This window comes from Protopterus annectens, chromosome 7.part0, assembly GCF_019279795.1.
Source record: "Protopterus annectens isolate FY-2018-M chromosome 7.part0, PAN1.0, whole genome shotgun sequence".
NCBI classification, from domain to species: Eukaryota; Metazoa; Chordata; order Ceratodontiformes; family Protopteridae; genus Protopterus; species Protopterus annectens.
The window spans coordinates 68167338-68179926 of record NC_056739.1 but is presented as its reverse complement, the minus strand read 5'-3'; the positions used below and the strand labels follow the sequence as shown (position 1 = coordinate 68179926).

The following is a 12589-nucleotide window of genomic DNA, read 5'->3' as shown; positions in this document are numbered from 1 at the left end:
TCTCAGTTAGCTCCACTCTTTGCTCCACAACATACAATTTGTAAATGTTAAATTTAAGCACTTTAGAATAAGCAGCTTGAATTTTAACAGACATGAAAAAAATAGGCAATGACCTAACTCTTCTATCAAGCAGTCATATTGCTAACTATTGACTAGACCAGCCAGTAACTGTTCATAAAATATAAAATCAGGTACTACAACTGAACTTTACAGCAGAAGCTAGTAGAAACATGCTAATATGTTTGCTAGAGATTAGCAGCAGAGAAAAATAACACTCACAACACTGTCTAACGCACTGTAAACACACTAGAAACTAACTTGCTGATTGATACTGTGTAGTTTATAAAGCAAAACGTTAGGTGCTATCACTGAATCGTAGAGCAAACCTCCTGTAGAAACTTGCTAATATATTTGCTAGACATTAACAGCAGAAACACAGCACTTAGCCAGATTTTAACACAGTAGAAAATGTTAGTTGCTATCACTAAATCCAAGAGGAAAAGCTAGTAGGAATTTGCTAACGTATTTGTTAGACATTAACAGCAGAAAGACATAACACTTAGGCAAATGTTAAGACAGTAGAAGGTTATTTGTTGATTGTTTCTAGTACAAGGCTGAACCAGAATGAAGTAATAGGTTCTGTAAAGAAACTAAAAAAAGGCAATTTACCTTATTGTAAAGTGAAGCAGCTGGAGTGGGTTGATTTAACTTGGGTCAAAGTGATTTTGAATTTTGAGCTGCAAAGGTTATAGTACTGAAGAGCAGATGAGATGAAGGAAAGGCCAATCAGTACTTCAGTGGAATGCAGTTACTCCCCTCACAGATGTTGTTCCACCAAAAACTATCAATGAGGTAGAATATTTATGGAGATAAAAAGAAGATAGTTGAACTCTAACTACTTGAGGGGAGTCACAACATTTAATTTTATTGTTATGGGCCTTTTTCCCCAGAAAATTTTACACTGCTAGAGTAAAGTATGCTAAAGTGTAATTTAGCTTCACCTTAAGCAGTATAAGGCCTGTGGGTGTGGGTGGGGGTGGAAGTGGGGTGTGGGTGTCCTTCCAGCAGATTCAGCACTACAGATTCAATACTACTGTACAGAGTACACTGATGCAGAAGTGAGGGAAAACAAGATATTTCAGTAGTTTAATAGGATTCTTGGAAACTGGCCTATATAGGCTTTAACTGAAAGTATTTCTCCTTTTGTGCTTTCGCAGCTGGAGTGAAATTTAGCTGTAGATGTTCCCTTGGTAGTGAGATTGTCAACTTTTGCAGCAGTTTCATCAGGGATACTACGTGCTCAGGGAGCTCTTACTGTAGACTGAAGCAGCGGGAGGGAGCCAATTTCATGAGGTCGAAATGTTAAGGCAGCTTACCTGAGGAATAGCCAGGAAATCTTTTACGTCCCCTCCAAAATAGTTATAGAAAACCATTAAAACTAACAAACCAGATGACCACTGTATCAGCAATGCAAAAAAGATCTTTGCAAAGGAAGAGAAAACTATCTAAAAACTTCTTTAGCAGTGATCACAAATTAAACACAGCTCTCCTCAGATAACCATCTTGCTGATACTACAGAAAAAATACCCAAATAAACACCCCTTAGATGGCATAAGCTCCACCTTCTAGTTTAAAGAAACTGCTGCCAACAAAGTAGAGGATCTCCTGAAAAATGGCAAGAAATCCAGGGTAGAATCTACAGCTGCAGCTTCACCCCATTTTTCTTCATAGGTTCATAGGAGATTACTGGGCTAACGGCTTAAGGGCCCTTACAAGCCTAGCCAATATAACACAGTTTTACCCAATATATGGCCCTAGGGCAAAAGGATGGCATGGATTTGTGCCTGTTCATTGAGTATCTTACAGACTACCCCTGTCAATAAGGGACACAGGCACTATCCCAGGTGTGCATTTGTGAGTCCCCATCCATTGATCCAAATTGCTTTTGAGGACGGCCAGTGAAGGCTCTGCTTAATGTGAATAGGAAGTCTGTTTCAAAGAAGGGGCAATCTCTGAGACACATATCTCCCTCTCCAGCATGCTTTGTTTGAGTTGCTGACTAAGTTTACATCCCTAGAACTGGTGACCCTTGTGCTGTTTGAATTGCAGATGTGTAGCAGCTCCATCAGGGCTGGATTTGTGAGTGCCTTGTCAATCAGGCATGGGTCCTCCTTAATAATCAGTAGGAGACAGAGTAAAGGGGTAGGGCTTTTACTCTCTCTGCATAGGACATGTTGTTTACACCCTGTAGTTTCTTTGTGAGGAACTTCTGAGGTCACTCCTGCTGCTGTAAGTGCCTAGTCAAGTACATGCCAAATGGCACACTGTACTCGATTATTGGTCTAATAAGGACTGAGTACAGTGGGACTATAATTTCCTTGTATCTGGATGCCATAACTTTACTTATAGGTTGTGCCAAATAAAAGATTTTCCTCAACACTGTGGACACATGGCAGTGAAAGTTCAGGCTACTATCTATCTGCATATCTAGATCTCTCATCTCTGAGTCTTCTCAAAGGGATGTGCTATTGTTGTTGTAATTTCAGGGGTATTTGACTGCCAAAAGGGTATGATAATGCATTTTTAACATTTAGTTTTAGGTAATGGCTCTAGCACCAATCATTTGTCTGATCTAAACTCTCCTGAAGAATATCTACATTATTGGGTGAGTCAGTGATTGCCCCTGGCTGGCAATCATCAATAAACTTTGTTATCCAAAGGCCTTCCACATTAGTCTTGACTTCAGAGAAGTATATTATGAACAGGCGTGGTCCCAGCACTGAGCCCTGTCGCACACCACTAGTTACTGGCTTCCTGCTGGATCTGGATTCAACCACTTTAACCACGTGTCCTGTCAATGAGCCAACTGGCTATCCATCTGGTGACATAGTGATTTATGCGCAGTTTTTTGAGTTTATTTATAATACGTGTGTGGTATTACATATAATATCACCACTGAAGACCCCTTTTTAAATAACAGAATGCGCTATTGTGCTTCTGCTGCTTAATGGCATCTCCCCCCAGTAAACAACCCACCCGACATTCATCTTTGTCTGCTACTAATGGAATTGTCCCTGACTGTTTCAAACGTGCAGCAATTTTGCCTTTACCTAAAGTATCCACACCAGCCTTCCATAAATGAGTTTGGGGCTAATTGCCAACCTATGCCCACCAGCAAAGGTATTTGAAAAATTCACTTATAATCAGCTGTGACTATATAAGCAAATAAGGTCTTTTAAGTGATACACAAAGTGCATTTCATAAAGGCTCTGGAATGCTAACTGCTCTATACATGGAAATAAGAATCTGCAAAAACATAAATAATGGCCTTCTCACAACAGACATGTTTAAAGACATCGAACATTGAACTTTGGGGCCAACATTAACTCCTGGTTTGACACCCACCGGTCCCAACACAGCTTTTAGGTTAGCACTGGCACAGGTATATGACAGATGGCTATCTATGTTAGGGCCACTGCTGCTCTCTGTGTTGATAAATAATATCACTGTTGACTCCCCCTCTCTAAACAACACTAGATGCTGATGTGCTTCTGCTGCTTAAATGTGGCAGCTCCATATCAACCTACAGCATTCATTACAAACAGATTTTAATGCCATACAGAACTGGGGCTACAACAAATTATTAATTCTAACACATCCAAGTTGGTGGTGTTTGCTTACCCACAAAGACACCATCTCCCATTCTCAAGGACTCCCCTCTCCAATCAAATAAAATGGCACAGAGAAACAACAGCAGGTAGGACCTTATCACATATAAACCACACACTGTTGGACCTGGTCTCCCTTGTAGTATGTCAGGCATAGGACCTTATCACATATAAACCACACATTGTTGGACCTGGTATCCCTTGTAGTATGTCAGACGTGGGACCTTATCACCTATAAACCACACACTGTCAGACCTGGTCTCCCTTGTAGTATGTCAGGCATAGGACCTTATCACATATAAACCACACACTGTTGGACCTGGTATCTCTTGTAGTATGTCAGACGTAGGACCTTATCACCTATAAACCACACACTGTCTGTCCTGGTCTCCCTTGTAGTATGTCAGGCATAGGACCTTATCACATATAAACCACACACTATTAGACCTGGTCTGCCTTGTAGTATGTCAGACGCAGGACCTTATCATATGTAAATCACACAGTGTCGGACCTGGTCTCCCTTTTATAATGTCAAATGTAGAACCTTATCACATATAAACCACACACTGCCGGACCTGGTCTCCCTTGTAGTATGTCAGAAGTAGGACCTTATCATATATAAACCACACACTGTCAGACCTGGTCTCCCATGTAGTATGTCAGACATAGGACCTTATCACATATAAACCACACAGTGTCGGACCTGGTCTCCCTTTTAGTATGTCAGATGTAGGACTTTATCACATATAAACCACACACTGTCGGACCTGATCTCCCTTGTAGTATGTCCCCACCAGCATGCTGAAAACTGAGTATAAGAGAAAGCTCCAGTTCCCACAGAAGTAATACTAGCAAAGCACTCATGTCAAGTAGACATTCCCCCATGAGTTAGTGATAAAAGAGTAGGTCTTCTCTAAAGCTTGTTTGTAGCATGGACTCTGCTATCAAAGTAAATCTGTAAGCAAGAAAGAACTTCAAATCAAAGCAGAAAGAGCACCAGTTCAAAGAAAAAAGATAAATTGCTCAGAGATAATCGATAAATCATAGTAATGTTGTAGTGCAATAACTAAGATAATAGATAAATCATAGTAATATTGTAGTGCAATAATTAAGATAATAGATAAATCATAGTAATGTTGTAGTGCAATAATTAAGTAATTAAGATAATAGATAAATCATAGTAATGTTGTAGTGCAATAATTATCTTGATTTGAGAAAGATCCAAGGAACAATGGATAGAGAGATCAAAAGAGTATGTACTGATACCCCTGTGGTCAGGCGTTAAGCTCTATGTGATCAGGTATACAGACTGGTTGACTGAAGACGTCTAATGATAGAGGGTCTATAATGGATGCATGATTACAGAAATATAAAGGAACTGGTATGGAGGTGGGTAGAGAGTGAGGCAAAACTGAGCACAGTCAGGCTGAGTGTATCTGGGGATTTCTGATGGTGGCCTCTTTCATAAACAATGACTTATGTTGTTAGGCAGTGTCTTTTTGCTACTGTTGTAAGCCAGTAACCTATCTGTTCAATAACATTAATCTAAATGCTATTTGGAACTGTTTGCAGCATGTAACTCAGGAGGGAAAATCCTGTATTGACTATGGACAAATAAACCTCTAATAAATTGTTTGCACAGCACAGCACGCAGTGGTCAGGCTGATGGCAAAGTACAACTACACAAGGTTTGGTAACTGCACAGAGTGAGGAGCACAGTGCCATGTAGCCTTGGGAGCCGGCCAGGAGTGTATGTGGGTAGAGTGGCATTGCAACTACCACATCATGGAGACATTAAGTGGAAGTTAATAAAGGTTAGTGTTAATGTAAAGCAGCTCCAGGCAGTAGATTTTTTTTAACCATATAAAATTCCAGATAAACTTCCTTACCTTGACAGCTACCATTTATTGGGGAGCACTTCACAGCTGCAGTGGAAACTGAATCTGAGTTCCAAGTAGTTTATGTTTTGCCTTTTTTTTTTTCAGTTGGCATTATGAGTTCTTTGTATCCAAGTCAAGTTGGTGGTGAAAGGGAGGGAGGGAACATACAGCGGTTCTCTTATTACACTTAAATGCAGCATGGCTAATTAACATAACTATAGTACAGCCACGTGTCCGTATACAGGTAATAGTGTAGATAAAAGAATTGCAGAGATCCTGTAAGTCATAATTAAAACACTACTGGAATATAGTCATTGTTATTAGGAAAAGACAGAGCGCAGCTGCGACCTGTCACTTTTTAGAGGCATGATCATCATCTAAAGTTTAAGATCTACCAGTTCAGGCACCAAAATTTGATCTCTAAATATGTGATCTGGGTGGGGAGAGGGGCGCAGTTCATTGTTACAAGTGTTGCTCAAACTACCTGAGCTACACAGTACACTGTAAATGTTTTGGCATCCCTTAAAATTTTCGACAGTGGCTTTTATTGGGGCTGCAGAACACAATGGGCTCAATCAATTCCTTTCCTTGTTTTCTAGTTCTGAGCAAAAGAAAGCCAACCCCCAATTTAATGTACTAACCCCCCACTATGTATGCTCCCTAAAACAACATAAAATGATCACAATCTTGCTCATATATTTACTGCGTTACATCAAACCATACACAGCATCACAGCAAAATGTCTAATAATGTATTTTAATTCTAATCGGCCCCATGCTGTCTTCAGCTAAAAGATCATTAAGACATACATACTACCTCACAAAGGTATTTCTGTATTAGCCAAAAATCTGCTAGTTTAATATAGTTAGTAAGATAAGTTAACAGATCATCATACCAACTGTTACGCTGCTAAATCAGAGCAATACTCTTATCTATGTCCTACCAACCCACACCCTCTTTGTTAACACATTAAAAACACCTCAGTTTCTCCTTCTAGTTCCATCTTCCAATTAATCCAATTATTGATCAATATATACAATCTGCCATTATATCTCGCCTGTTTTTTCTAAAATTTCCCCAACATTTTCCATTAGTGGTGACACAACATCACAATGGTCATGCAAAAGCCTCAGTCAACAACCACACTTACAAACTTTTTGCATACCCAACTCGTAATCCTGAAAGGTGCCTTAAATCATGCAAATCTCATTACCTTGGATTAAGCATATTTTGAATTAAGCCATATCCCTGTTTTTTATCATCATCACCATTTCCAGATCAAGACAGTCTTTTGTTTAGCCTCACAGTCCATTTCCCCTTCAGAACCACATTATTCCCACTTTCCACTGCCATCATTGTATGCACAGCACCTTAATGCAACAGTGTTGCCAAACTTGCTTTGAAGAAACTACTTTAATATAAAAAATAACTCTAAATTTAATCTTAACAAACAGAATGACCAGGAGAAATGTCCAGCCATGTGACATAATGCGAGATTTCCCCCTCCAAAAGATAAAATCTTCCATATCTTATGTATGGAATTAGATCAGGTAATAAAGCAAGAACTCTGATATTATTTAGCATAGCACTGACTGAACAGTAACAATTGTTATCAGGATCAGTCAATCAATTTCTGACTCTGTAAGTCTCAACATTGAACTTACTTACCATTCAAAGACTTATTTTTACACTGATAAGGTGGTAGGATTTTCTGCAGTTTAGATCCGTGAGGTAAAGTACTTGAAATAATTAGACATCTGTACTTCTTACAGCTGAGACTGCTTGATTAAATGTTTCCGATTTCTTCTATACATTTGTATATTTGGACCTTAAAAATATAAAATCTTGGTTGTTTCATTAGCCCAATCACAATAGCAGGTACACTGCTCTTCTGCAACACTCTGAAATTCACATTACTTCTCATTCTTCTTCCTTTACTGCAGAACAGAAATAGTATCTAATAATCCAAATTTTTGTCTGGGATGGCTTTCTTTCACAAGTCTCGACTGCTTTCCTTTCATTTCTGTTACTAGCAATGGCCGTGAGGTAGGCAGTTTAACTTTAAGATGTCTTCCCATTGATAGCTGTGCATGTTAAAGTACTGCAGACTGTAGTAGTTTACTCCAGCATTCTAGTACTGAAAGACAATACCCTGAATTTACTGAATGGTCTGCTTTCCTCATTAAACCTCATCAGATTTTAGTAATATGTAACAGTCTGGACCATTCATTCCAACATACATTGTTTTGCAGGTGTCTAAGGCTTGAGATGGTATGTTTAAATTCCCATTGCCTCATACAAATACTGATTTCCTTTCTCAGAAATTGGGGACCATTAGCTGATTTCTTTGGGGATACTATGTCTATCAAAAATAGATTTTCAACACTGTGATAATAGTATGACTTATAGTTTATCACAGTTGAACTGCTTCTGGGTATATTAAATAATAGCCAGTACAATGAAAGTAATGTGTATTATTGTACAGAAACACATATACTGTTACCTTTATGCAAGAAACAGCCAGCATTTAATATGTCAGCATTTCTCTTTTGACTCTGATTCCAGGCGTACTGCAGATTTCATATATCTACATCATCTGTTCAATCTGCTTAGACATCTTAGGCTCAAAAACAACACCAATTACACACTTTACATATTGAGTAGATATGACTCATGGATTTTATGTAAAATAATTTCTTGCATCTTTGTAGAATGATAACTCTATCATGCCTTTTAGAACTGAAAGCTGCTGATGCTATGGAAGTCTACTCTGATGTCTGGATGCATTGTTGCAATATTATCTGGTTACACTTTCATAACTATATCTCACAAAAATGCATTTCCCAGTCTTCTTTCATTTTAATTCTCTTAAGGGGGGTTCACATATATAGAATTGCTTTGACCTTCTCAGAATCTGATTTGACTTTAATAAAATTTAATCTGAGACATCAAGAAATCAGAACAAATATCACATACCTGAGAGATGATATACAGATCTAACATTTACTCTTGTTCACTTTCCAACTTCTTTGCCTTACTTTGCATATCACCTTAATAAGTTGTTTCATTTTTGTTTAGTAACTACTAAACTAGAAGATTATTGATGGTAATCAGCATGCCCTTTAACAATTGAGTAATTTCAGTTCCTGCTCTATGAAATGCTTCTGGAGCTGGTAAGTTTCAAAAATTGCAATCTTAGAAACATGCAACCACCTAGAGAGTGTTGAATATGAAAAGATTTGAGGTAGCTCCATCTAGCCAAATTTACCAAAACCCTTCATCAGCCATAAGCACAAAGAATAAGTCAGCATGAGGTACAATTGCAACAGCTTCTCCTTATTGTCTGAACTGGATAAAGTTACTACTATCCAAACTCGCAAATCTCCACCTATTATCCAAACTCGCAAATCTCCACCTATCCCCCTCCACACTTGCCTGAATTAATAGTTACCTATCTGGCAGGGAACAATCTGTCAAATGGCTCTCATCCTGCTCACCTTTCCTTCCCATCTCCACTGGTGTTCCCCAAGGCTCCATCTTGGGACCCCTTTTGTTTAACATCTTCACCAATGATCTTTACACCTCATGCAAAGAATCCTCCCTAATTCAGTATGCTGATGACTCCACACTTATATCCATCTCAAATAACATTCCTGAACTACACTCCCTGAACCAACAGGTCCTACTATCCACTGAACAATGGCTCTCTCACAACCTATTGATCCTAAATCCCAAAAAGACCAAACTCCTACTTTTTCTCTTTCTCATCACAAAACCTCCTTTTTTATTACATCTTCTAACAATACAAACATCCAACCTGACACCCACACAAAACTCCTAGGGGTCATTATCGATGATGAACTCAAGTTCAACCTACACATACTCCAATGTATTAAAAAAACAAACCAGAAACTAGGTCTGCTATATCGGAACAAAAAATTCCTAACCCCTGAATCTAGACTTACCCTGGGCCAGGCACTCCTCCTACCCTCCCTCTTATATGCTGTCCCATTTCTTACTAATATCCAGGCCTCCACTCTAAACAAGCTGCAACAGACTTACCGTAAAATAACCAGATTCATTACTAACATCCCATACAACTCACACCACTGCATTTCTTTAAACTCTCTTCAATGGCTTGAACTTTCCCAGTTTCTGCTATCTTATCAATTTCATATGCTACACTCTATTCTTTATCAAACCTCATTCTGTCCAACTCTATCTTCCTTAGTCTCCATCTACATCCCATCCCGGACTCTCTGTACTTCTAACCAACAATTACTTGATATCTACCACCCAAAAAGGTCAGTAGGCAAACTACTCTACAAACACTCCCTTGCCTATGCTTGGAACAAACTTCCCCTTGACTTACGTTCAATCTCCCACACCTCACACTTTAAAAATGAACTAAAAGCTTATTTTCTCAATTCCAGAACCTGCCCTTGACATGACCCTACCTAGTCTTCCTTCCCTTTATGTACCCTCAAAAGGACCATACTTAGTACCTCATTACACCTCTCTCTCCAATGTGTCTACTATGCATTTGCACAATGTTATACAAACAAAAAATGTTTATTGTTGACCTATTGAACTATATCAATGTAAAATTGTTACTTAGCTTATTTTTAATGCAACTTTAACTTTATGCATGTAACCCAAGATATGTGAATCGTTTTGCTATAACTGCTATTGTATCGATATCGTTTAAAATTGTACTTGTTTTAAAATGTATTACTGGAGCTTTTCTCTTAGGGTCTCCACTGAAAATGGGCCACAAGCCCAGTTGGACAAACCTGGTTAACAAATGTCAATAAATAAATAAATAAATACGTTTCCCTTCCCAGATGTTACTATACTGTTCATCCATCAAGTCAGTTCTGTTTGTTTAGCTATGACTCCCATAGCTTCTGCACATTTCACTTCTCACACAATTCTACTAATGAAAGGAACTGGTACTCTTCTCAGTGAGTGTAAAACTGCTTCTGCCTCATACTCCATTGGTACCTAGCATAAATCAGTAAAGAAATCAGAGTACCTGAAACATATTATGAATAGCTGCAGGAATACAGTTAGCATTTTGAGCATTACTGCATCTGTTAGACATATCAATGGACTCATTCACCACTACTCTGTTGGGAAAAAACATATATGCAGACATTGTTTTTAGCTTTATTAAGCTTTTTGTGAATGAAGAACTCTCAGTTAGCATTTTGAGCATTACTGCATCTGTTAGCCATATCAATGGACTCATTCACCACTACTCTGTTGGGAAAAACATATCTGCTCACATTGCTTTTAGCTTTATTAAGCTTTTGTAAAGAACTCTTTGAAACTCTTTGTAACCCAGTGCAAATTGCCTTGATAATTTTCACATATAGGTGTACTACTGGAGGGTACTTCACAATTACATGACTAGAAGCAAGTATTAGCAAGTAATCGGCTCTGGTCATTAGCTTTATTACTACTACTGACTGCACTAATCTGTACGTCACTCTGTAGTTTGTGTGCATCTGTTTAATCATACTAAGTGTCTCACAAACTTTACAACCTGCTAAATGGGGTTGCTTTAAATATATTTCCAAGGACACTGTGCATTTCCTATACTTCTGACCCAAATGGTTCAGTTTATGCCCAGAATATGTCAGAATAGTACACATTGATGTATATATATTATTAGGCAGATTACTTAAATGTGATTTCAGACAATGTACTGCATTCTGCATCAATAGCAACACTTACATTTAATATTGTTGCCTCTAAACATAATATTTTTCTAATCAAATATTCAACGAAGCTGACAATTTGAAAACATTTTCAAGAATTCCCACTACTGTCCTTTGAATAATTAGAAAGTAAACAGGACATTATTGCAAGAAACAACCTGGTAGCAGAATAGAATAAATCCAAAATGGAAAAAACCCTGCAGTCATCCAAGATGCAAAGCATGTCAGATGACATGTATTGCTACTAGTACAAAACAGACATTTTTTAGAGTATAGAATGTTTATATGCACTTGTGAGAATGTAGCTCTTCTAATCAAATGCAAAAAGTATTTAGAAAGAGGTTATACAAGAGAGATATGCCAGATATTCAGAGCCAGGATGACTGGCCACAGACACACACATTCTTATAGAATGAGTGGCAAGTGTCAGCCTGATCATTCTGTATCAGACAGCTGTCATAATATTCAGAGCCAGGATGAATGGCCACCGGCACACACATTCTTATAGAATGAGTGATAAGTGTCAGCCTGATCGTTCTGTATCAGACAGCTGTCATAATATTCAGAGCCAGGATGAATGGCCACAGGTACATGTTCTTATAGAATGAGTGACAAGTGTCAGCCTGATCATTGTATATCAGACAGCTGTCATAATATTCATAGCCAGGATAAAAGGCCACAGGCAAACGCTCTTATAGAATGAATGACAAGTGTCGGCCTGATCATTCTGTATCAGACAGCTGTCATAATATTCAGAGCCAGGATGAATGGCCACAGGCACACACATTCTTACAGAATGAGTGACAAGTGTCAGCCTGATCATTCTGTATCAGACAGCTGTCATAATATTCAGAACCAGGATGAATGGTCACAAGCACATGTTCTTATAGAATGAATGACAAGTGTCAGCCTGATCATTCTGTATCAGACAGCTATCATAATATTCAGAGCCAGGATGAATGGCCACAGTCACACATTCTTACAGAATGAGTGACAAGTGTCAGCCTGATCGTTGTGTATCAGACAGCTGTCATAATATTCAGAACCAGGATGAATGGCCACAGGCACACACATTCTTATAGAATGAGTGACGTGTCAGCCTGATCATTCTGTATCAGACAGCTGTCATAATATTCAGAGCCAGGATGAATGGCCACAGGCACACATTCTTACAGAATGAGTGACAAGTGTCAGCCTGATCGTTGTGTATCAGACAGCTGTCATAATATTCAGAACCAGGATGAATGGCCACAGGCACACACATTCTTATAGAATGAGTGACGTGTCAGCCTGATCATTCTGTATCAGACAGCTGTCA

At 38.6% G+C, this 12589-nt stretch overlaps 1 protein-coding gene across 1 annotated transcript in view; it reads left to right on the top strand.

The window, feature by feature from the left end:
- LOC122806233 (green-sensitive opsin) overlaps window positions 1-12589 on the top strand; it is a 216866-nt gene that overhangs the window by 24296 nt on the left and 179981 nt on the right. The gene's annotated exons all lie outside the window — the stretch shown is intronic.